The sequence below is a fragment of the Thamnophis elegans genome, chromosome 5 (genome assembly GCF_009769535.1).
Source record: "Thamnophis elegans isolate rThaEle1 chromosome 5, rThaEle1.pri, whole genome shotgun sequence".
NCBI lineage: Eukaryota > Metazoa > Chordata > Lepidosauria > Squamata > Colubridae > Thamnophis > Thamnophis elegans.
Genome location: NC_045545.1, coordinates 87,152,613 through 87,179,499, shown reverse-complemented (window position 1 = coordinate 87,179,499; position 26,887 = coordinate 87,152,613).

Here is a 26,887-nt window from a genome sequence, read left to right as displayed (position 1 = left end):
CACTATTAAATAAAAAAGGGGGAAGAGGGGGGAAGTAGAAAAGAAAGTATTAATATACAAGTATATGTTCAAGAATGAGACATAGATGGAAAAAATAGTTGGGACATGATAGTGAAGAAAAGGGAAGGGGCGAGGATAAGTATAAAAGTATAACCGGGCTTGCGGAAATACCATCCCAGGAATACACCAGTTGAGAGAGGAAAAGAGATAACTACAATAACAGAAAAGGAAAGGAAGAGCGGAAGAGAGGAGAAGAGAGGGAAGGAGAGGGTAGGAAGGAAGAGGAAAGGAGAGGAAGGCTGGAAGGGATAGAAAGAGAAGGAGAGAGGGTCGGAAGGGGAAGAGGAAGAGAGGAGTAGGGGAGAGGTAAGGGAAGAAGGAAGGGGAAAGGAGAGGGGGGAAGGAAGGAAGTAGAGAAGGGAGGGAGGGGGAAAAGAAAGGGAAAGTGGGGTGCTGATAATACAAAATAGATGTATGGTAACAAAGCAACCCCGAATGTATATTTCAACTTTTTATATGGAAAAATAAATGTGTAAAAGTGATAAATACAAACAAGAATAATAACTATATGAATGTGTTCTGACCCCCCTCCTCCATCCAGGAACGAAAGCCAAAACCCACGTAACTAAAAAGGTTTCTTTTAATCAGTCAAGACTCTCGTTGGCTGCAAGCCCAAAATAAATAAAGAGATAAGCACTCTGGCAACAATTACTCCAAACCTAGTCAATGCAAACAAGCTCTCCCAGCAAACCATTTCTCCAAGTTGGTTTCTCTAATCGTGAACGTTGACTCCTGCAAAAGGGCGTGGCACAAACAGTCTCTTTTATAATCAGGAGAGGATCTTAATCAGCATCAGCTAAACGCAATCATCATTACACAGTTTTTCCTTCCTCCGAGTAGCCCTTCGACGGCATGCATCCTGAAACAACTCACAAGTGTTTTCCTGATCACTCTCTCTGATCCAAGGCTCCGCCGCCACCTGGTGGCCAACCAGTCTCACCTCGCCCTGCTCGGAGTCGGCACCCTGTCCAGGATCCTCCATCTCCTCCAGGGCCAACTCATAAGACCCCTTGCTGTCGAAGACTGGCGGCAGCTCCAACAGCTCCTGCCGGGCCACAACAGAATGTATACCTGTAATTGTATCCTAAGAGATTAAAAAAATTAAAAAAAAAAACATTTTTTAAAAAATACCTTCCAATGTCTTAATGCAAAACTTTATTGAATACATCATTTCGGCTCAGATGAAGGCAAAACCAGCTCTACCTAAAGACCATGCAAACCAGCATAGTTACAATATGGAATTCCCCCTCCCCCTATTAGTGCAGGTCCCAATTCAGTGTCATTGTATTGTTATGAGAAAAAGTCTCTGGTCTTGGAAAACACCTGCCGAAGTGTCCTTGGCTCTCAAGGCTCTTCTCCTTGAAGCCTGGAGCCTGCATTCCCTCCAACCCTTCCCTCCCCCCTAGTTCTTTGGAAAGTTGAGAAGCAATATTAGTTGCAACAGCATAAGTGCATTTCAAGCATGACCGAGATGAACCAAAGAAGAGACTTTTTCCCCCCGGAATCAATCAAGTTTTGGTTACTAGACCACAAGTCATTAAATATGAGCATTGTGCAAGCTTAGAGAAAATTCATAAAATTGGGGTTCATATACAGAAATCCAATAAATAGATTTGATAATCTAACTTTCTTTAGGATAGCCTCTCCCTTTTTATGATTCTAATGGAAAGATAAATTTGGTTATTTTTTCCCAAAACGTATTTACTATAATGCAAAAGTTTATCTGTTTGCAGTACCAACAAGGGTAGCAAGATTACATTTGTTTTATTTATACAATTACTAAGGCTCTCCCCAAAAAATGTGCTGTGAATGCAGATGGATACCAAATGAATGCAGTTGGATACCAGCTTGCAGCTCAGAATGTATTAAACAATTTAGATGGCGTAATAGTGCAGATACTCTCCTTGATTTAATTATGGAAAGGCAAAACCAGATCTAAAGGATTGATTAAAACTTGCTACAAATGATAGTAGAGGAAGGGTTGGGGGGCGGGGGGGGGGATGGTGCTACATTATCTGTAGACAACTAGCAGAACAAATATAATCTCTGGTCTAGACAGAGTCATGAACCGAAAATGGGACTGCATTTTTCCCCAGCCACAATCAAATTTTGGTTGCTAGACTGCACACCACTAACTATGAGTATTCTACAAGCTTATAGCAATCCATAAAATCAAGGTTCGTGTACAGATGCCCAATAAACATAAAAGAGTTTATGTTTATGCAGCACTGGTCAAAAGGGCCCAGTAGAGATTATACTACCTGAGACTTCTCAGAAACAACAACTGAATGAAAAACTGCTGGTGACCTTCTACCACTGCACCATAGAGAGTATTTTAACTTACTGCATCTGTGTGTGGTTTGCCAATTGCACAGTGGCAGATAGGAGAGCACTCCAGAGGGTTAACGTCATTGCCCAGAGGATCATTGGTTGCCCTCTCCCCTCTCTGGAAGAGCTTTATAGCCCCCCCCCCTGCCTTAAGAAAGTTTAAAACATTCTTAAAGATCCATCTCATCCTGGGCACCCTTTTTTTTAACTATTACCATCTGGTAGACGGTACAGGATAATAAAAACAAATAGGCTGAAAAACAGCTTCCATCCCAGGGCAATAACCATATTGAATTCTACTGTATAGTGCAATATTGATGCAATATCAGGGATTTTCAATTCAATTATACAGAATGTGAAGAATATGTTTCTGTTTTTATAGTTATAATATACACTGAAGATGGCACTTAATTTCGTTGTACGAGGGGCAATGACAATAGCTAAACTAAACTAAATGGACTCAATCATCCAACCACCTTTAGAACAGCGCTTCTGTTTATGAGGACACTATGCAGGACCAGGTGAGTTTTGAACGGGTGCTTGATTTAGATGTGTCCCTGACTGAGGAGCATAACTTTGTAAAAATGCCATGTGGTACCTTTTTAGTTCAATCTTCATAGCCTCCGGGCTGGCTCACATTTAGCAGGTTGTCCATGTGTCTGTCCAGCTACAGATATCTGGCACTGTGGCTAATCCTCTTTGTATAGAAGCCAAAATGCAGGCATTGCATTCCAATTAGGCAATAGAACTCTCTTAACATGGAGGCCTTTTCTGCTTATGCCCAGCATGACAGTTCCAAAATAGGATAAAAGCATGAGCTGAGAATAAACGTCTCCCCTCTTTCAAATTTCACTTTAGAGCAATTCGCAGCTCAGTACGATGCGAGGCCTTCAGATCCATCTCTCTGACTTGCTCAGCCTTGCCTAACAGGTGTGAAAACCCAGCAGCAAAATGCACATTGTTGGCGATGGGAAATTTGCAGTCTCCTTTGGGCGTACAAATTTAGCCCACAAACAAAACTGTTCACGTCTAATCTGGATGAACTCCCAACTCTCCTCCCATTCAATAAAGGACTTTTAAAAAAGAAAGGCAACAGTGACATCACCATGTCACCCTCCCTTTTGGTTTTCTTCTTTTAAAGACTCACAAAAACCCTAGAACTTTATCCCACTCGCATCTAATCACGGCCGAGGCATGCCCCTGCAATCTGTTTTTTAATGCCAACTCCCCGTGATGTTGCTTTCATCTCATCCCCTGCTGATGAGAAAGAGAAGTCTAGGTCTGTCTTATTCCGGCTGTGTCAAGGTGAATAAAATCAGTTAGCTTCCATCATTCGTTGCCTTGAGGAAAAGTTGAGTGGTTGGCGATGACTGGAAACAGAGGCTAGAGAGAAAGGATGGGGATTGACAGTGGAGATAATCAATTTCATGTTGGCATGGCTTTCTGCTAACCTGTCCTTCCCCCGTGGGCTTCTTCTCTTCCTCCATTTTCCCTGAGTCTTTATGCCGCCCGGGTTCAGGTAGGTGCTGGGTCTCAGGACCCCGGACAACACCCCGAAGGTCAGGGTAGCTGGTGAAGTATTTTAATGGAGATTCGGGTTAATATCAGAGTTCCAAATAGCATCCAAAAGTAAATCAGAGTCCAAGGGAAAGTATTGCTCAAAGTTCCAATTTATTAAGAGAGCCATATTGGCACATCTGGGAAAACCCAAATCTGAAAGCTTCCCGGTTTTCCCCACCCAGCTGAAAGTTCAAATTCTTGCCCCCACACCCACCATTCCATCACATAGTCCAATCTCCCACTGCTATGCTGGCAGCTTCCACCCATCCAGTTCCGGTCAGGTGCGGAGGTGCAAAGGCAAAGGATGACCTTGGCTTTCTAGAAAGAATTTTGTTATGGCTACATAGCATCCGTACAATCCCCCCTCCCATCATTTCTTTCTAACATTCTGTTGGGGTAGAAAAATAATAATAAGCCAAGCATGGAAAGTAAGCAGAGTGGAATTCTTCCCATCCCATTCCCAGCAGTGATCCTTGGAGGCCATCATCAGGCTGGGTTTTGGGCTTAAAGTGTGGTCAGAGCTGCCGTCTTTCTATAAAACTTGGTGGGGGTATGTGTGGAGTGCTGGCTTTGTTTCAGTAAGTGAAATGATTGGTTGTGTGGTTGTATCATGATTGGTAGATTGGTGCTGATTGGTGCTGGGCCCACTCGCCATCTTCAGGCTGGTGTTTCCGGATTCGTGCTTGTAGTGTAAGGCATGGTCGGAGCTGTTGTCTTTCTATAAATCTTGGTGGAGGTGGAGTGCTGGCTTTGTTTCTGTAAGTGGGTTGATTGGCTGTGTAGTTGCATCCTGATTGGTACACAACATATCAGACAGGACCCTCACCACAACAGAAACCAATGTCCTTTCCAGAGGATTCAACTTTGTAGTCGCCCCTAAACACATCCCCACTGAAGACATCATATGCGGAGTTGAAGCTACCCTCACCAAAATCAACCCAGTTGAAGCCAATAAAATCAGACTTGCAGTCACCAATGTCCTTTGCTCCAGTAATCCACCCAGAAGCAACTTACAACAAGAAGAAAAAGCACTTACCAACCTGAGGAAAGACAACAACATAATCATTCTCCCAGCAGACAAAGGTAATGCCACAGTGGTGATGAACACATCTGACTACCAAGCCAAACTATCCAACCTACTCCAAGATCCCATTTACAAACCTCTAAACACAGACCCCACCACCTACCTGGAAAAAACCACCAAATCCAAAATAAAAGCCTCTCCCATCAGTGAAGAGATCCAGCAAAGAATCATCCCCAGAGAAAAATCATCCAGATGCCCCAAGCTCTATGGCCTCCCCAAGATACATAAAGAAGGAACACCACTCAGACCCATAGTCAGCTCCATAGGCTCACCTCTACAGAATCTTGCCAAATTCCTCGCCAAACAACTCCAACCCTATACAGAATCCATCACCTTACACATACAAAACTCACTTAACTTCATAGAAACAATAAAGAAACAAAACCTACCACCCAGCGACCTACTCTGAGTTTCGATGTCGTATCCCTCTTCACCCAAGTGCCTTGACAGCTATCCAGAACAAACACAACCCCCCTAAACACATCCTGGACCTGACCAACCACTGCCTAACCAACACATACTTCATCCATAATGGACAAAGATACAAACAGATAGAAGGAGCACCCATGGGATCACCCCTCTCACCCATCATCGCAAACTTATACATGGAACATTTCGAAACTATTGCCTTAGATAAATATGAACACAAACCCAAACACTGGTTTAGATATGTTGATGACACTTTTGTGATTTGGCCACATGGGAAAGAAAAACTGGACAACTTCCTCACACATCTCAACAGCCTACACCCCAAAATACAATTCACTATGGAAATTGAAGCAAACAACCAACTTCCCTTTCTGGATGTCCTAATCTACAAAAAACCCAATGGCTCCCTAGGAAACACCATCTACCGAAAAAAAAAAAACACCAACTGCTACTTAAACGCACAATCCCATCACCACCCTGCACAGATCAACTCTGTAGCCAAGACCCCCATCTCCAGAACCAAATGCTTAGCCGACAAAGACCACCTGAAAACTGAATTACACACGCTCACAAACATAATAATCTCCAACGGATTCCAAAGAAAAACAATTACCAACCTAATCCAAAGGGAGACTCCCCCCAAAAACTGAGACACAGAACAGGACAATGGCATCACCCTCCTCCCTTACATCAAAGGCAACACAGATACAATCAGCAAAATTCTCCACAAGCACAATATCAAGACAGCCTTCAACACTGACCAAAAATTAGCCAACATCTTAAGAAAAAAGACAAAATCCAGCTAGAAAACCAAGGAGTCTACGAAATACCATGCAAATCTGCCCTGTCACATACATGGACAAACTAATAGGAGAATAAATGCACGCATCGCACAAGAATGCAGTCAGAAGAAAAGGAAAAACTTCCTCCCTTTTCCAGCACCTTAAAGCAACAGGACATGAAATTAATTTTGAAAGAACCAAATTAATCTCCAAAACAGAACACGTCAACAAGAGAATAATTATGGAAGCCATCAAAATAGAGAAAAAACCCCACAACATGAATAAACGTGATGATACCTCCCGCCTACCAGACATCTGAAAACCAGCCCTAGTCAACAAACAAGCCCCACCCACCACCAGGCTGTTACAACATGAAACAACAATAGACACACAGCCAGCACCAATCAGCACCAATCTACCAATCGTGATACAACCACACTCTTTGAATATTTAAGATTGCTGACCCCTGGGGTAGACCAATGTTTCTCAACCTTGGCAACTTTAAGAGGTGCACACTTCAACTCCCTGAATTCCTTAGCCAGCATGCTGGCTGAGGAATTCTGGGAGTTGAAGTTCAAGCCTCTTAAAGTTGCCAAGATTGAAAAATACAGAGAGGGAAGGGCTAAAGTAGTAGGAGTTTCATCTTCCACAGAAGTCAATGGAGGTTCATTCACCAATCCGAACTTCGGTCATTTCCTTCTTTCCAACAGGCACTGCTCATTGAGATGGGGAGGTCACAAGGAAAGGGGTGGGGCTAAATATGTATCCTCATCATTTTCACATTTTATTCAATGTCCCAAAGAAGGACTTACTCCCACTTCAGTGCTGAAAATCTCAAGCTCGGGACTGAGACTCTTCCCTGAGAATTCTGGAAAACAGTGACGATACTTGTCAAGTGTCTTCTCTCTTCCTACCCCTCCTTCTTGATACTTTCTGCCCCAGCGGCTGTTGCTATGAGACAGCACAGCCACTCATACCGGCGTACAGCGTGACTCATTTCATGGCCAGGAGATGGCATGACAAGGACGTACCAGTGCGGGAAATTAGAAAGATGCTGTTCCAGAAACCTATTAACATAAGGCAACCAAATATAATTTTAAGTGGTTTCTGCTTTGAGGAAAATGACGTTCATTTACAAGAAACACGCCATAAGAAAAATTGGGTTTCCACATCTTTCAGCACAGATGTTCAGTCGCTGAACCTTGACAAAACCAGTCAGTTGGCCTCAGCATTTGATCTTCTGCTTCCACCCTCCCATCGATGAAAATTGTGAGGCAATGAGCATGTAAGGGACTGGGACAGATGGCTTCCCTCCTTCAGTGAGCTGGCCTCTTCAGTAGAGTTTCCACCTTTCTGGAGATAAGTTCCTTTGCTCAGAAGGCCTACTGTACATTAAGGCAAAACATGCAAAAAAATGCAGTTCAGTATTTGCAATAAATGGTGCGCTAACATCTCTCACGATGGACATCCGGTAATGAGACATTAAAGTGGTAGAAACCCTATTCTATGACTATGTTTCTAATGACCTATTCTATGACCATGTTTATAAGCCGAGGTGGCGCAGTGGGTAGAGTGCAGTACTGCAGGCCACTTCAGCTGACTGCTAGTTCAGCAGGTCAGCGGTTCAATCTCACCGGCTCAGGGTTGACTCAGCCTTCCATCCTTCCGAAGTGGGTGAAATGAGGACCCAGACTGTGGGGGCGATATGCTGACTCTGTAAACCGCTTAGAGAGGGCTGAAAGCCCTATGAAGTGGTATATGTCTAACTGCTATTGCTATTGTTATTCTATGAATGCATAAAAGTTTCCCACACTGGAAGTCTTTAAGAAGATGTTGGATAGCCATTTGTCTGAAATGGTATAGGGTTTCCTGCCAAGGTAGGGGGGTGGACTAGAAGACCTCCAAGGTCCCTTCCAACTCTGCTGTTGTATTATTGTATTTCTTATGCAGCAACGAGCATGAAAACAAGGGAGCATCACATAAATATCCATATTGCCATAGTTACAGGGAGAGAGAAAGATGATTGATGGTGCTTAGGATAAGGCCATTGAAATCAATGGATGATTTCATCATAACTAATGTACAGGTCCTTGATTTCAAAGAGGCTCTTCTAATTAACACTAAGCTCATTGATACACCTGCGATGATTCAATCCCTTTACCCTGGCCACAACAGTCTAAATTCAGCCTTTTTCTTTCTTAATCCTCAGTTCTTTTAATGGAATTAGAAGTCTAAAGTCAAAAGGAAAAAGAGTCGATGGTTTTCTGCAGAGGTGATATTCAGCTGACTCGGACCGGTTTGCCCGAACCAGTAACAGAAACCGCCCACCTCTATGCCATCCTATTTAGGCACATTTTTGAGGCCAGGCACATGTGCAAGCAAAGCGCATGCACAGAAGGCCAGGCGCATGCGTGGTGGTGCCACATACACCACAAACTGGTGGTAATAAAATGTGAAACCCAGCTCTGGTTTTCTGGCATGGGTCATATTTGATTAAAAAAATTGTGGCTTGCTATTACGAGATATAACAGAGTGACAGAGTCAGAAGGAATCTTGGAGGTCTTCTAGTCCAACCCCCTGCTTGAACAGAAAACCCTAGACCATTTCAGACAAATGGTTGTCCAATCTCTTCTTAAAAACCTCCAGTGACAGAGCATGCACAACTTCTGAAGGCAAGGCATCAAGAAATCACATAATCCGTCTGATTGTGTGATGAACCATATAATAGTAATAGTTAAATGATAGTAATAGTATGTAGACTGATATAGCACTTCATAGGCTTTACAGCTCTCTCTAAGAGTCAGCATATGGCCCCCAATCCTCTGGATTCTCATTTTACAAATCTCGGAAGGACGGAAGGCTGAGTCAACTTTGTAACCTGTCAGGATCAAACTCCAGGCTGTGGGCAGAATTTGCCTGTGGTACTGCAATCTAACTACTCTGCCACCAGGGCTCCTTGGTATAATTAAATAAAATAATAGTAATAGTACAGATGTGAACACCCGAATTACAAATACCTAGCTTGGAACTGGCTACATTTTTAAATGCTACCTTAATATGTCATTAGCCTGAACCCCTAATGAATGGCTTCAGTTTCCTCAAAGTTCCATTTTATTAGAGATGTCATATTGGCACAGCTGGGAAAACCCGAATCTGAAAGTTTCCAAGTTTTCCCCACCCAAAAGAAACTTCAAGCCCCTGCCCAGCACCCACATGTCCATCACATGGCCCAATCAGGCACCTTCCAAAACGGAGATATCTCCAGTCACCCCATCACAGCTGCAGGGCAAATTGTCCTTGACACTCAGGAGGAAGGAATGTTATTTAGACTATATCTCACCCATACTCTGTATAATCCTGTAGGAAGTTATCACCCAGCCCTCTCCCAGAAAAATGAAATATCCTAGGAAATATTGAAAGGTAGAATATTTCTCTGGATGTGAAAAGAAAGAAAACATGTTTTAAAAGACAGAATAGCTGCCTGTAGCTTCCTGCCCATCCCCACTTTGTCAATGAGCCATTAAAGCCTGAGCTAGTCCACTTTACATAATAAAGGGTTTCCACTTCAGCTCCAGGGGGATGGGATTAAGGCATGATAATATTGGCCCTTTACCCAACTGACCACATGGCATCTGAGAACTCAACCAAACCTGGATTCAAAACACAGCCTAGAGAGTTGCCCCTGCATGGCCCCATGGGAGTCTGACAACCAATCAGAATACAAGCTCAAGATCAAAGGCCAGAGAGGGCATAAAACCAGGGACTCAGCATCTCAGTCCTCCCTTCTCTTCTTCTCCACCAACATTGAAGCATGTGATCACCTTTTCTCTTCAGGACTCAAGCCATGTGATCCTGTCCACCAATAAACCATCTTTCCAAGCAGCCTCCATGTCTAGAGTGTCTTTTCCCCCACTTGGAGCCGAACCCAGAAGGACATTTTTTTCGTCAATCCCCCCTCCCATTTTCCCACAGCAGAAAGTGTGGCAGGCCTGAAGGCCCAATGTAAAAGATGGCTTCCAGGTCTGACATAATAATTGTTAAGGTCCTTGGTTAGGACTATAATCATTGGGTATGAATGTCTGCAAGTGAATAACTAAGTGCAGAGAGTACCAAAAACTCCACAGCTCTACCCTAAACTGCATTGATTCTCTTCTATAGAATCAGGTGGGCCCCCCTACAGTCCTTTCTATGAACCCATGATGTCTCCGACAGGGGATAACCTTTTCATAAAACAAGGTATTGTAATTGTCCCCTGTGCCATGTGGTATCTAGTATATCTTGCACTACATAGTGCTGTTCCCCATCTATAGTAATCAGGTCTAGCGGCCGTAGCAGACCTCCTCTGATATCAGATGCCTGAATTGATCAGAGCAGGCTGCAGTGGAAGACTGGATGTGTTTTCCCCAGTAGAGGGGGGAGTCTTAGCTGCACTGTGACCGCGTTAATAACTTGCATGATTGGGAAAGGCCCAATGAATTTGGGTCCGAGTTTCTTACATGGCAATGGCAGTCTGAGATATTTAGTGGAGAGGTATACCCTCTGGCCTATATGGAAAGGTCCTTGCACCTTCCGTCTTTTATCAGCACTCTTTTTATATGTGGCAAAAAGGTGACATAATGCATCCCTCACCACTTTCCAAACTTTTTGCATCCAGGCTACCCACTCCTGCGAGGTCATGTCATCTGGGCACACTTGAGGACATTCTGGAATTGGGACAAATTCCTACCCTGTAGCCATACCTTTGTGCACTGCATTGTTATATGCAACTTCTACAAGGAGAGGAGTTCAGCCCAATCGGTCTGTTGGTACTGGACATAACACCTTAAGTAGCGCTCACCATGGTGTTTGCCCTCTCCGCAGCACCATTGGTCACAGGGTGCTTGGATTGCTCTGGAGAGGTCCTCCCCCTGGGCATACAGGTTTGGTGCCTGTGGGACCTGTTGAGTGGCTAACACCCTAGCCTGTGAGGAGGATGCTAACACCCTAACCTGTGAGGATGATAGCCTGCACTAGATCCTCCCTTTTATTGCGATACTGTGGTTTGTGGGAGAGGGCATCAGCTGAGAAGTTCTTGCCCCCTGGTATAATTTTAATTGGAAGTTGAATCACTGAAAATATAAGGCCCCATCTAACTTGTTTTGACGACAATCTTTGTGGGGTCTGGAGGGCTTCCAAATTCTTGTGGTCCATCCAGATCTGAAGGGTATCCATTCCCGCTTCTAGTAAATGCCACCACATCAACAGGGCCCACCAGATCACGAACACTTCCTTCTCCCAAATGGGCCAGTTGTGTTTGGTCCCTGTCAACTTCCTTGAGGTGTAGGCACATGGCTGTAGGACTCCTTCATTGTTCTTTTGCAAGAGGACTGTGGCCACAGCCACATCACTGGCATCTGCCTGAACCACAAATGGTTTAGTGGGCTCTGGATGTTTCAATGTCCTGGCTCTTGGGCAAACAGGGATTTCAGATGCTCAAACACTTGTTGACACGCTGTTGTCCATGCAACTGGGCTTCCCGGTCGAGGGTTTGTCATGAGATGTTTTGTACATAAGATGCCAGTTAGTGGAAGGCCACTTGGGCAAAGGACAGGATGAAATGGTGATAGAAATTGGCAAACCCTAAAAAAATCTGCAACTGCTTGTGGGTTTTAGGACTCTGCCAATCCAACACTGCCTTTACCTTCGCGGGGTGCATCTCCACCCCTTTCGGTGACATACAGAACCCAAAGTAATACAGTTGCATCCTGTGGAATTCACATTTAGATAATTTAATGTATAAATGTGCGTCCAGCAGCTTTTTAAGCACTTGACATAAAAGAGTTACATGTTGCTCCATGGTCTTGGTATATATAAGGACATTATCCAAATAGACGAGCACCCCTTGATACAGATGCTCATGCAGCACCTCATTAATTAGCTGCATGAACACCGCTGGGGCTCCTTGCAGTGTGAAGGGCATAACCCAGAACGGGTAACTGCCCAGTGGACAATTAAAGACTGTCTTCCATTCGTCACAAGCCCGAATGCGTACCCTATAATATGCCTCCCTTAAATCTAATTTTGTGAATATACGTCCCTCCACTAACCTAGCCAGCATGTCCTTCATTAAAGGAAGAGGGTACAGATGTTCCACAACAGATGGCATTAAGGCCCCGGAAGTCAACACAGAGGCGTAAGCCACCATCCTTTTTCTCCCAGAACAGAAACAGGGACAGCTACCCTTGATCAAGCTAGCTGAACAAAGCCCCCTTTTAAGTTCTTTTCTATATATGCCCTCATTTCTGCTAGCTCCTGCGGGATCATAGAATACATCCGGAGCTTTGGCAATGTAGCCCAGGGAGTAGTTCCATGGCACCATCCATGGGGTGGTGAGGGGGCAAAGTATCACATTCCTGTTTGCTACATACATCTCTTAAGTCTGCATATATCTGAGGGAATCGCTCCTCCCCAATTGTATATACTGACGGCACTGTAGCTCGCAATCCCACTGGGCCCTGGGCCGTGGTTTGGACCTCATGAAGAGGGGGGTCAGGACTGAGGCCTATTCTGAGATGCCTACTACCACACCCCACCATATCGTGGGTCCCCATTTGTCCAACCACACCAGGCCTAGTACAATCTACTCTATAATGTTTGGGACTACTACAAACCGCAAGACCTCCAATGGGGCCCTATCTGCAATACTACCTGATCAGTTACATGCGTGGCTGGTTGGCCCCCAATACCAACCCATCCATCTATTTGAAACGGATCGGCCTAGCCAACATCCTGAGGCCCACCCCCAGAGTATCAGCAACTGTGGCATTCATTAGGCAAGGAGTGCACCCTGAATTGATCAGGGCTGTACATTGTCGTTGCCTGGCCGCTTCCACCACTACTGGTATCACAAACAGTTTGATAGGCTTAGTTATCATAAGGTTGGAACTTATGGGAAATAGTGGTAAACATCAGAGAAGCAAGGTATGAGAGTAAAATGAATGCGGAATGATTTATGTTGTTTAAATGCAAAGGATGAGGGTAAAATGCATGTGAAATGATTTACATTGTTTAAATCCTATTAGAAGGGAAAGCTTGATGAGATTATTTTAAAATAGAAGGCAAATTGATTCTTGTGTAAAGTATATGGGGAATGATCCATGCTGCTTAATTCTTATTAGAAGAGAAAGTTTGGTGAGATTATTTTGAGCTAGATTGTATACCGATGTCTGCATAAACTTCTATAAATTTTTATTTGAATATAAGGTTAGCTTGATGAGAGTATTTTAAGATAGAATGCAAACTGATTCTTGTGTAAAGTATTATTTGAATATGTGGAAAGATCCACGCTGCTTAAATCTTACTAGAAGGGAAAGCTTGGTGAGATTATTTTGAGCTAGATCGTAAACTGATGTTTGCACAAATTTGTGTAAATTTTTATTTGAAAATAAGGTTAAGGAAGATGAACTGGAGAGTCTATAGGAGGTTGGGGTAAATAACAAAGAAGCAAGAGACGAGAATAGAATACATATAGAATGATTTATACTGTCTAAACATAAATAAAGATGGGGGGCTGAGCTTAATACCAAGAGCTCTTTTTTTCTTTTTTTCCTTTTTTTTTTCTTTTCTTTTCTTTTCCTTTTTATAATTTGTAATTTCTTTTTTATCTATTTTTTTTTTATATATATTACTTTTATTTTGAATTCATACGATCATAAGATACTTTAGAAGGGGTTTAACAGAGGGCAGTGCCAGGTGTGGGCCCTGGGAAGGTCGGGGGGACTAGGGATGGGGATTTATGGGGGGGTGGGTGGGTGGGAGCTCATATAGTTTCAATAAGAAGAAGAATGCACTTGTATACGGTTGTTCTTTCTTTTTTTTCTTTTCTTTCTTTATATTTTTTTTCCTTGGTTTATTTCATTTTTTATTTCTTATTTTTTTATCATATTATAGCTCAATAAGAGTTGAATAAAGGAACACACCAAGGGGAGAGGTAGAGGGAAAGAAGAGGGAGGAGCAAGGAGGGAGTAAGAGGGGAATGTAAGGAGGGCGTAAGGGGAATGCTAGGAGGAAGGGGAGAAAGGGAAGTTTGAGGGGATAGGGAAGTAGGGAAGGGGAGTGTTAGAGGGAGGAAAGGAAAGTTGGAGGGGAAAGATGGGGTGTATGGAGGATGGAGTGTCAGGTGGGGTTGTGACTGATGATGAGTTGTGTTTTCTTTTTTATTTTATTTTATTTCTTTTCTTATAGCAAATATCCAGTATATAAGTGACTGTAAAATGGAATCTGAAAATGAATAAAATATATATTTTTTAAAAAAAAAATAAGGTTGGAACCCTCTTCCCTGTCACTTCCATGGTATTGAGCATATCACGCGATGGGCTGGAGCCAACTGGTGTAGGAACTGGTTGGCTCACCCCATGTAACTTCTTCTGGCCACCCCTCATACTCTTCCTGGCTGTTCCCTTTTTTTTTCTTGGTGTGCCACAGACACTGTAGGACCGGTCTCATGGCATACTGCCGTTCTATGCCTCCTGCCTCAAAAACATGTTATGGGTGGCTGGATGGCTGGATGCCATCAGGGACAGAGGTTTCACCATAGTGACCATTGTGAGTTACATGGTTTTCGGGGCAAATCCGATAGGACGCATCTGTGGCAGTCTTTGTCTTTGTGTACCCCACTCCCTTCCTGGCTAATCCTCATGGAACTCTATAGCTAATTCAGTCTAGGTGGCAATCCTCTGTAGATGCAGGCCCGGCATAATGTTCAGTCAAGACCAGCCTTGAAGTAATGCACAACCTCTCTGGCCACATCTTCACTTTGTCAGCCAGATGCCGGAACTCTCTGATGTATTTGGCTACTTGTTTACCTCATCCTGCAGGCCACAATTCCACTTCCGCCCACTGTATCCTGGTGGTATCTTTAAACATCTCCCGCAGTGTCATCAGGAACAGACTAATGTACCCGGAGTTCCACAGCATGATCCCCATACAGATCAGCAACCCAGTCAGCAGCCTCTCTGTCCATCACCTGCAATCACGGTCATCACTATGTCCCACTGTGACATATACATATGGCCGTAACGATCCATGTGATTTAACACTTGGCCTAAGAAGAAGGCCACTCATTCTGGGCTACCATCAAAAGTAGCCTGTATTGCAGTGTGTCCCAGCATCCCATCACTCTGGGCCCATGACCAGCTAGAGACCCCCTCTAGATAAGGAGAGGTTGGGGTGCATAGCTCTCTCATGCCACTCGTTCTCCCGCAGGTGTCCCAGGCAGCTTGCGGTAAACCTAGCTTGGACTGCTGATCTCCTACTCTTGCAGCCCCTTGGGCACCATACCGTTCTGGATTGGTTATGCTGGGCTGTCCAACAACACCCTCTGCCGTTGGGATCCATGTTCCAGGGGACCACTCGACCACTGCCATCTCCATTATTTCGAAAGCCCACTTCCCCAAACCTTTCCTGCAGCATCTGTAGAGTTTGGCTGCCACAGTGGAGTAACTCCAATCATTGTCTGAGCTGCACCTTTCACACCATTGGGTGAAATGGGTTCCAGAAGAGGTGAGCTGGGAGCATGGGTGGTAAGCCTTTGTGGTCCTGAGCCACTGGCAAGCCCAGACACCAATCCCATGTTATTCCTGCATGGGCCTGGCCCACATCAGCCTCTAGAGGTTCTGCTGTAGGCTTCCATGCCACCAAGTGGTCCTTAGACTTATATCCAATGTTGCCTCTCCTGCTGGCCCTGACACAGCCTTCAGCACAATTATATCAGTTGCCACGGCAGACTCCTCCAAGCCCACAGCCTCCAACCCAAGCACTGTACCTTCAGCCATGGTGTGAGCTCTGGTGTAAGCTCTGCTGAGAGCTCTGACAAACTGTCAGGTTCCGAAGGGTTAATGAAAACAGCCAAACACAGAGATGGTTTTGAAAATGCAGTTTATCTTCTTCCTCCAGCATGAACTGACCAACAAAGCACTAAGGCAATGAATAAATTGCCAGAGCTGCCACCCGGTTGCTCTCCACCACCTTTTATAGTTACTTGGTAATTAGGATAAGCTGCACACATCACCTCATGACCCAGAATGAAAACCACCCGGCAATTAATCATGGATTGTTTTCAGTCAGTTATCAAGAACATTGTAGGTGTCTCAGCTGGGACTGCTTGTGGAGGAGGGGAACTCTGGTGAGTCTTGGCAATGCCTGGTTTTCTCCCCTGAATGGCAGCTCAGGCCTCTGGGCTGGCCGGAGCTGACAGGGTCACCTGCTTGAGCACGGGGGGGGGGTTGGACTAGATGACTATAAGGTCCCTTCCAACTCTGTTCATTCTGCTGTTAATCTGAAATGGCATCGAACAATGTCAGGAATCTGCAAATGCTGTTCAGACCGGGAGCAGCTGGGCATCCTCCTGTGAAAAGCTGGAGTTTACTATTTAGTTCAGATCTTGTTTACCTGCCTTCAAATGCCAGAATCTCTCTAACAACAACAACAACAACAACAACAACCAACACCAACAACAACAACAAATGAGATATATTCATGGGGTGTCATGCTGCCTTGAGAGCTGGGGCAATTACATTCCATCGAGGTCTGACATAGTCCAGAGTTAATAAACTACAACTCTCGTATTATAAAGTACATGATTACAGACATTTTCATTAAATCACGAATTAGCCCAACTAAATTGGAAAAAGATGTGTCGATGAATTTAGGCACCGAGGCGCTGGATGAGTACTTTATGAGCTCCATTAATGGCCAGCTTGAAAGTCACCGCAAGTGCCGCAATCAACAATCGCTCTATTATTTTTCATTAACTTCATGACACCTTTAATTGGTACCTCTTTCTTCCTGCAAACATCTCCCCTTTTAAGTACGTGGCGTCTCAGGTATGGCTTCGGTCCCTCACCACGACAGGTGGGTTAGATAAATCAATGGAAGACAGCTTTTGTTTATCATCCCCCCCCCCCCCCCCACACACACAAAAAAAAAGATCTGAAAGACTCTTGCCAAACTTCTTCAAAGGCTTAACCTCAGCACTCAAGAGGTTAGCGACTGAAATTCAAGGCAGAAAAATGCTTCTGCATTTATACCGGTGAGGCATCTTCTTAAAAGGCAGTGGATAAGGGGGAAAAAGAAGAAGAAGAAAAACACCACCACTTTTGTTCCATTATATTTAGCATGGAAAAAGAAATTGAGTCAATCACCTCCTTAATTGCTTTCTCATCTTGGAAGCCAACAAAGTGTTGCTCAACCCTCCACATCCTGATGTTGTGTTTTTGAGCTTCCATTAGGACACCTAAGACTACAATTTTGCATTTGAGGACTGTCCACAGAAAACATTTTCTGTCTGCAGAGCCTAAGTAGGATAAAGAGACTTATGAAAATTGAAAGAAAATTGAAGCCAATTTCTTCCACTGCAGCAATAAAAAATGTTTTATAGTACCTGCCACTAATTTCAACTATTACAATCTATTGCAGACTGTGTTATTCTTCTTTCTCCCAAAGTCCTTCTGATATTTGCATCTGCTCTATCTTGCCCTGCATGATAAAGTTTAGAATAACGATAACAGAGTTGAAAGGGACCTTGGCGATATTCTAGTCTAACCCCTGTTTAAGCAGGAAACCCTATATCAGTGACAGGGAACCTGTTACCATCGAATGTTAAAACCAACCACTCCCAAATTAAATGCAACACCATGCTGTACCCCCTGCGCAGCACACATGCCCCCCCACTGCCCACGCATGCGTTGCACAGCTTTCTTAGAGGCCTGGGGAGGGCGAAAATAGCCTCCCCAACCCCTCCTGCAGGCTCTCCGGAACAGCCCATTTTCCAACCAGTATGTCTGTTTTCACCCTCCCCAGGCTCCAGAGGCTTTCTAGGAGCTGGGGAGGGTGAAAAAATGGCCCAACATGCAAACCGGAAGTTCGGGAACGGACTTCTGTTTTGCTTCTTTCAGCCCATTTTTCTCCCTCCGCGGCTTAGGAGGCTTCCCGGAATCTCCAGAGGGCAAAAAAAGGCCAAAAATCAAGGCCAAAATCAGCTGGCCAGCGCGTGCAAGCGTACTGGAGCATTCTGGACTAGCTGAAGTCGCCGGAATACTCTTCAAGGGCAGACCCCCATGTAGAGCACTATTGCAGTACTCCAGCCTAGAGGCACAAGGGCCCGAATGACTGTTGTGAGAGCCCCTCCCGGTTCAGGTAGGGGCGCAACTGGCTGCACCAGCGAACCTGGGCAAATGCCCCCCTGGTCACAGCTGACAGATGGTGTTCGAAAGTCAGCGTGGTGGATCCAGGAGGACTCCCAAGTTGCGGACCCTGTCTGAGGGGTATAGTGTTTGACCCCCCAGCCTGAGAGGTGGAATATGTGCCGAATTGGTGGGAGGGGAAACACACAGCCACTCGGTCTTATCTGGGTTTGAGCACGATTTTGTTAGCCCTCATCCAGTCCCCTAACAGCTTCAAGTCCCTGGTTGTTTGCTCTTCTCTGCACTCTTTCTAGAGTCTGCTTCGACTGAACCGGTAGTAAAAAAAGGCTACCAATTCAGGCGAACCGGTTTTCCGATGGATCAGCTATGACACGTGATTTGTATTAGCTAGAAAGAGCAGGATTTCTTGCTTATCAGCTAATCTAAATCGTGGGGCACAGTGGATTCTCCACCCCCCATTGCTATTTGCTTACCTTTGCAGGCGTGCTTGGTAGCAGGCTTCGCCCACCTGCCCAGACGTCATCACGCCCCTGCGCATGCGCAGAAGGTCCTGCGTGCGGTCACATTGCTACCGAATTGGTAGCAAAGGTAAGTGGATTTCACCCCGGATCTGCACCCACCTAAAACCAAATAAAAATAAGCTGGACGCATCCTCTGGGCTAGAGAGGTTAACTACAACAAACCAGGGACATTTTGCTTTAGGTAAATGGCTTTGTCTGAGTGGCCATGTATTCCATCTTCTGTTTCCTGAAAGTGCCTACAGCAGTGTTTCTCAACCTTGGCAACTTTAGGTGTGGACTTCAACTCCCAGAATTCCTCAGCCATCAAGTTTGAGGAACACTGAGGAATACAGATACAATACCTTTTTGAAACACCCATGGTACCCAGTTGCCAAAAAGTTTGTATCTCCTTGTTCATGTTTTTTTCAGTGCCTAAATAAGGTCCTCAGAACTGTTGACATCTAAATGATCATTTGAGGGCAGCAAAGAGATCGAGACAATGGTAGCATCCATAGGGGGTCTAAATTTGGGCCTAGCCTGGATCTTGTAGCTTTTATTCGAACTCTTCCTTGTGCTTGACTAATCAAAAATGATAGAAACAGTTAGAATATTAATCTCAGGTCGTTTCACATACACACACCTTCATAAGCCATTACATGCATCAATAAAAATTATTATAGGATCCGTGACTATTCAAACTGTAGGTTTGTGCGGCTGACATAATTTGTTAAATTCAATTTTATTTCATCTCTGAAATCCATTTCTGAACAGGTTGTTTGTTCGTTTTAATGATGAATAGGTGAGCAAGTTAATAGGGAGAATAAAAAATAATGCACCGTTCTTGGGGTCCATTTTTGCTTCGAGTTAAATATTTCAGATCTGGTGGCAGTTTTAGCCTCTTCTGCTCATAATGTGCAACAGTTGGCCTTAGGCTATCTGTATTTTTATTTCTACATGGTGGGGAGTAGGGAAATGAATTACCGATCGCTCTCAGCCAGTCTTAAAAATATACAAACTGTAAATGTGTCTCTAATATATCTTCCCGTGAGCCAGAAAGAAATGAGCCTCAAAGCATTTCAATTACCAAATTACATTGTCTGGTGATATTGCATAGCTTTTGACACAATAAAACATACTCCATATGTCGAATGTAGTTGCAAAATGCAGCCGGCTGACAATCACTTGTCAGAATCTGATATGCATACAAAATACCTAAGAAATGGCTTCTCTGAGCAGAGTGCATGTAAATAAATGATCACAAGAATCAGGCTTCAACAAACCTGCTTCTGAGGAAACAGAAGCTATTGGGGGCATAATGCTGATCCAAAAATCTTACAAAATGCCTCTTCAGACTTATTTGTGGAAGTGTTCCAACAGATATGTCTTATTAATTAGGCAATGCCACAATAGGAGACTACAAAAAACAGATCCATGCTGGTGGTTCTTCTCTCCTCCTCCTCCTCCCCTCCTCCTCCTCTCCTCCTCCTCTCTCTCCTTCTCTTTTCCTCTCCTCCTCCTCCTCCTCCTCCCCTTCCTCTTCTTCCTCTCCCTCTTTCTCCTTCTCGTCTTCTTCCCCTACCATCCTCCTCCTCTCTTCTTCCTCCTCTTCTTCTTCTTCCTCTTCCTTCTCCTCTTCCTCTTTCGTCCTCCTCCTCTTCTTCTTCTTCTTCTCCTCCTCCCTCCTCCTTTTCCTCCTTCCTCCTTCTTCCTCTTCCTCCCCTCTTCCCTTTTCCTCCTCCTCCTCTTCTTCCTCTTCTTCTCCTCCCTCCCTTCTTTTCCTACTTCTTCTTCCCTTCCTCTCCTCCTCCTCCTCCTCCTCCTCCTCCTCCTCCTCCTCTCCTCCTGTGTGATTATTGCTGTCTCTACATAGGAAGTGAAGTAAGGGGGGCGGTAAGACCTGTGGTGCAGTTGTTACAATGCAGCATTGCAGGATAATTCTGCTGACTACCACTAGTTCGATCCTAACTGGCTCAAGGTTGACTCAGCCTTTCATTTTTCCCATGTCAGTAAAATGAGATGCATGTGCATGCATCTCCGCAGGTGCCCCCTCCCCCCCCACACACACATGTGTGGCAGATATCCAAAAACCATCTGGCCAGTGGAAGACACACCTGCATGCGCGGCACAGCTGAGCTGGGGCAAAGCTCACATGCCCGCAGAGAGGGCTCCGCCTGCCACTCATGGCACATGTGCCATACGTTCGCCATACACGGATATATGGTAACCTGCTCGAGGAGGGGGTTTGACTAGAAGAACCTCCAAAATCCCTTCCAACTCTGTTATTTTACGTATGTTCTAGGAATCAGCCCAACTCTCGTATCTCAAAGGTCCAGCATCAGAAGCTGAAATGTAATGCAGCCAGACAAGCCACATCATTTTCAAGAAAGCTATAGCACAGTGGCTCAATTAACTTTTAATTTTATGTTTGCAAATATAAATATGTTGTATATAAAACCACATGCTCAATGCAGGGCCCACCTTGCATTTGATGTGAACTCAAATCGTGTAGAAAGTTGTTTGTTCCTTTGCCCTTTCTGCATCGTAATATTAAATGCTAAGTGAAGCCTCCAGCTGGAAGCCCCTTCTGTTTTTCACTTCTCCCTCCCTAATAACCAATAAGGGAGAAATCATTAAAGGGAAGCAATTTATTTCAGCACACTGAAAGTGTAACCTGTAGTAGGAAAAATATTAAGCAGGGATCGTTCTATCAGTTGGTTCTCTTGATCGAATGGGGGATATAAAATACTATACTTGGAGTAGGAAAAACAAGGGCCAGGCGTAATTTGCAGCGGCAGTAAAAATTACCTTGTTCGTTTTTGTTCTGATGTAGATTAAACTGAATGTTGTCTCCTTTCTATTGATACCCCACCCCGCTCCGGCATCCAAACTCAATACAAAAAATATTCAACCCACCGACAATCAAGATGGGTGCATCACTCCAATTTACACACTGAATGCCCAGCATATAATCCCTGGCCATTCATTTTCATAGCGTTGTTCTGTAGAAAGTTAGCATCCACCCTCTCCTAGAAGAATGAAATATTCTGAGAAATATTAAAAGCGAATATTATATTCCCCGGATGAAGAATGGAGAAAACATGCTCATGGAAAGCAGCCCCCCCACCTTCCTTAATTGCCCCCAGCAGATGTCAGCACTTAAAAGATAAAGAGCTTATTAAAAGAAGCCAAAGTATTCTAGGTAGCTCTATTCATAAGCAAATCGTCCTCACTCAAGATCCAAACCAGGAAAAAGCCATTAAGCCTAACGGAATTGCCCAACACTCTTTCAGAACACAAGTCTCTTCATTGCATCATCTCAGCATCCCAAACTTCAACCAAACCTGGGAGCTCAGACAACATTACAGAGCCCGCTATGACCGCTAAACAGAGATAGTATTCAGCCAGTTGCACCAGTCCGGAGCGAAGCGGTAAGGGAAATTCTGCCTGGGTCGCCAAACCGGTAGCAACTTCAGGCTGGCCAACACACCCCACCCAGTCATCCACTCGATGCTCACCCCACCCGCCTACTTGATTCTCACCCCGCCCATCCCTATATATATTGACTTTGCTTCGCCACACGGCCCAGCTACTCCCCTTGCCAGTTGCCTCCATGCCTCACCGGCTCTGCTCAGTTCATCAAAGGTAAGTAAGCATGCTGCACAGTCCCCAGTGGTGGGATTCAAATAATTTAACAACCGGTTCTCTGCCCTAATGATTTCTTCCAACAGCCAATTCACTAAACTGCTGAGAAAGTTAACAACCAGTTTTCCCGAAGTGGTGCGAACTGTCTGAAACTCACCACTGCCACTCGCCCTCGCTTTTGGTCAGGAGTCAGGGACGGGCCATTCCCTGAGGCCCCAGAGCTGTCACCCACCTCGCCGGGTGGGGGGAATAAGCTATTCCCCGGCTCCAACCTTGCCTCGGAGCTGCTGCCTGCTCACCACCCGTTCTCCCTTCACCAGTCACACACGTTTCCCCTCCATCAGCAGCCCCAACCCTAACCCTGTTTCCTCCCCCACCACGCCTCTTTCTTCGGGCAGCTTACCTTCCTCCCACTGTGGTTAGTCTAGACTCTGGGAGGCAAGTTCTCTTCTTCAGTGTGACTGCAAGAAGCCTCCCAGGCTGCCGGGAAGCAGCTGGCAAAGAGGCGACGGCTGGCTGGAGGCTGCCGAAAACTATCGGAGGTCGCCGAAAAAGCCTCTGCTGTCGCCAGCCTGTTCTCACACTGGCTGCGCACGAAAGCCATTGCCTGTTGCACTGGAGGGAGTGCCTGGGTACGTCCAAGAGGAGTGACGCATCAGGAAATGGGACGCGTGTGCATGGCTGGTGTGAAGTAGAGGGTGGCGATGGAGTGGCTTTTTTGATAACCTCCGGTAGTTTTCAGAGAGAGAAAGAGACTCTCTCTTGGGCTTTGAATTTGAGCTTCCTGTTCCTGTGGCAAGCTGTTGGCTGCTGTAGGGGTCACAGCTAACCTTGTAGAGTCAAACTTGATTGACCTGTGCTGGGTGATTGTAACGAAGATACTTGTGTTCTGAAAGGGTGTTTGGCAATTCCTATTATGGCTTAATGGCTTTGTCCTGGTTTGGATCTTGAGTGAGGGCTAATCCTATCAACCCTGAGGCTGAAGATCTCTTTTGTCTTGTAGATAAGGTGGCCCAGTCTTTCCGAAGCTATTAACAAAGGTGTGGATTGCTTTCAAGAGTATATTCTCCTTTTCTCATCCAGGGGAGGTATAATATTCTGCCTTTTTTTTAAAATATTTCCTAGAACATTTCATTCTTCTATGAGAGGGGTGGGTGCTAACTTTCTACATTTCCAACACCTCATTATTATTCTTTTAAAGCAGTGTTTCTCAACCTTGGCAACTTGAAGAATGTCCGGACTTCAACTCCCAGAATTCCCCAGCCAGCATCCGACCCTCTGGAACGATCTCCCATGGAGATTCGTACCCTCACCACCCTTCAGACCTTCCGCGCAGCCCTCAAGAGCTGGCTATCCGTCAGGCCTGGGGTAAAGATTGATTCGCCCCCACCCAAATGCTGAATGATGTTGTTTATTTTTAATTATGTGTTATGTTATATGTTACTGTTTGTATCCCCTCCCTATTAGTTGTTAGCTGCCCTATAAAGGGCGGCCTATAAATAAACTTATTCCTATTCCTATCTTCAAGTTGCCAAGGTTGAGAAACACTGCTTTAAAGCATCAGTGCTGACTCAACAGTGTATAGCTAGTATAAGAATTAAGAACTGTCGCCAGTTGGGAACTTCGTGCCTAAAGACATGTATTGGAACTTATGGCCTAAGGGACTTGTGCCCACTAGAACTCACAGCCTATGGGACTTGTGCATCAAGCCCTACTAGTAATGATGAACTAGTTCGCCAAATGGAAGCTCAGGTCGCAAAGCAGACTTCCACCAAGAAGCTCTACACCAGACCAATCAGCAACCCAGAACTGCTGTTACCGAAGACTGAACTAGAAGATTGAACCTCAAGCTTTGCATGCTTTGTGTTTACATGATTGTTTGCACTGTTTGATGCTATGCTTTGTGTAACCCAGTTAATCAGTTAGGTTTGCATGCTCCGTTAATTAGTCAGTTAGTTACATGTTTGATGTTATGCATTAATCAGATAGTCATGCCTTCACTTTGTGTAACTCAGTTGATTAGATAGTCAAGTTTGCATTTTTTACATCATATCTTTGTTCACCTTTAGTTAAAAGTTAGTAAGTAGTGGAATTTATAATTCCAGGCGGGGAGTGTGCTGACCTCAACAGTATATAGCTAGTATAAGAATTAAGAATTGCTCCTTTAAGAAACTACCTCATGGGAAATGTAACTACCTTATGGGAAATGTAGGCAGAATGCCTGTGGGAAATGTAGTTCCATAACATGGACCATATCTGTGTTCCCTGATTGGATATCGGGCCCTCTCTCCCGGGAAAATTGGTTTATGACCGGACGGTCCGTGAAGAGGTTTCTGTGTTATTTGAGAACAATGGGATAAACACATGTTTCCTCACCCCCATTCATCAGAGGAATGGAAAGCATAGTCTTTTCACATCGCGCAATGGACAGATCAAGTCAGATGTATCTAATATTGAACTGTAGGTTTGCTACTAAGAATTCCTGTTAATAAATTGATCTGAGAGACACCAATCCTAAAGCGTGAAGTTTAAAGCTGACTGGCCCCTGGCATGGTTGCACGCCGGGTCCAGAACAGCATCAATAGCCTTGGAGGCAAAATAACCATAAAATATGCCAGTGTTATATTCTTGATTTTTAGCATAGCTAGGGGCATTTGGGGTGAGGGTGGTTAACAAGTCAAGATGGTAGCCATGGCTATGTGACCAATGCTCCATCCCTTTTGCATTTGTTGAACCATAGAACATGGTTACCATGTTTCTGACCCCCTCATTGTGGATCACCCTAGAGCTAGCAAAGCAACAGAGTCTGCCAGAGAGCGCCCAGTAGGTTTAGGTTTAGGTTTATTGTATTTATATTCCGCCCTTCTCCAAGGACTCAGGGCGGAGTACAACATAAAAGGAAAACCGTATTACAAAATTAAAAAGGACATAAATAAAGTATCCAAAAAAAAACCCCAATTGATATTTACAATAAAAAATTAAAAATTAAATAAAATTAACAACCAAATTAATCCTATATTTTATTCTATTCAGGCCAGGCCAGCTTGCTGGAAAAGCCAACTTTTAGGGCGTGTCGGAAGGACCGGAGGTCGGGGATTATGCGAAGCTCCAGGGGCCGCTCATTCCAGAGGGAAGGCGCTCCCACAGAGAAGGCTCTCCCCCTGGGGGTCGCTAGCTGACACTGTCTGGTCAACAGCACCCTGAGGAGGCCAACTCTGTGGGATCGCACTGGATGGTGGAATGCTACTGGTGGCAGTAGGTGGTTCTCACAGGTATCCTGGGCCTAAACCATGGAGCGCTTTAAAGGTCATACATTAGTACCTTGAATCACACCCGGAAGACAACCGGAACCAGTGCAGGCCACCTAAAAGGGGTGTAACATGAGAGCACCTAGGTACCCCCATGATCAGTAGACCGATTCAGACCTCCCTTTGCAAGCAAAACGACTTCAAAAAGTGCAGAAGCATTCATCGTGCCTCCTATCCTTGAACTCTTGCATTTGAAAGTTCAATATCATGTATTGAATATCATGTTCATATTACATGAGCCGAGGTGGCGCAGTGGGTAGAGTGCAGTACTGCAGACCACTTCAGCTGACTGCTATCTGCAGTTCGGCAGTTCAAATCTCACCGGCTCAAGGTTGGACTCAGCCTTCTATCCTTCCGAGGTGGGTAAAATGAGGACCCAGACTTGTGGGGGCAATATGCTGACTCTGTAAACTGCTTAGAGAGGGCTGAAAGCCCTATGAAGCGGTATATAGTCTAACTGCTATTGCTATTACTATAATATCTCATTTTCTGTTTATGTTACCTCTTTTGATATTTCGCCTTACTCCAGAAACACAAAGCTGTATACACAGGGCTCCTTCCCCCTGGTTTTTCCCCCCCATACTAAAAATCTTGTGAGATATTTAGGCTGTGACAGAAATGTATCCACCTGGTGACCTTCTGTGACTGAGCAGGAACTTCTTGCTATCTCACTATTCCACCTTCTGACAAATGAAGGCAAATATATGTGTCCTGGGATAATGTTGCGGGATCCAATCTGTGTTTTCACTAGAACCAAAGGTTTTTGTCTCCAAGATTTTGGAAGCATTGGGCCTTCTCTCTCTTCAGAATGTGTGCACTGAGGTGTTCCATACACTTTGTTATATGGTGCCTGGCAGAGGTGGGTTGCTCCCAGTTTGGCCTGGATCGGGCAAGACAGTAGCAGCGGGTGGCGGGAAGCTCCACCCACCCACCTGCGCATGCACTAGAAAGGTTGCATGTGCGCACGAGGGCACTTGCATGCACTAGAAAACTGATAGTAAAAAAAAAGCTG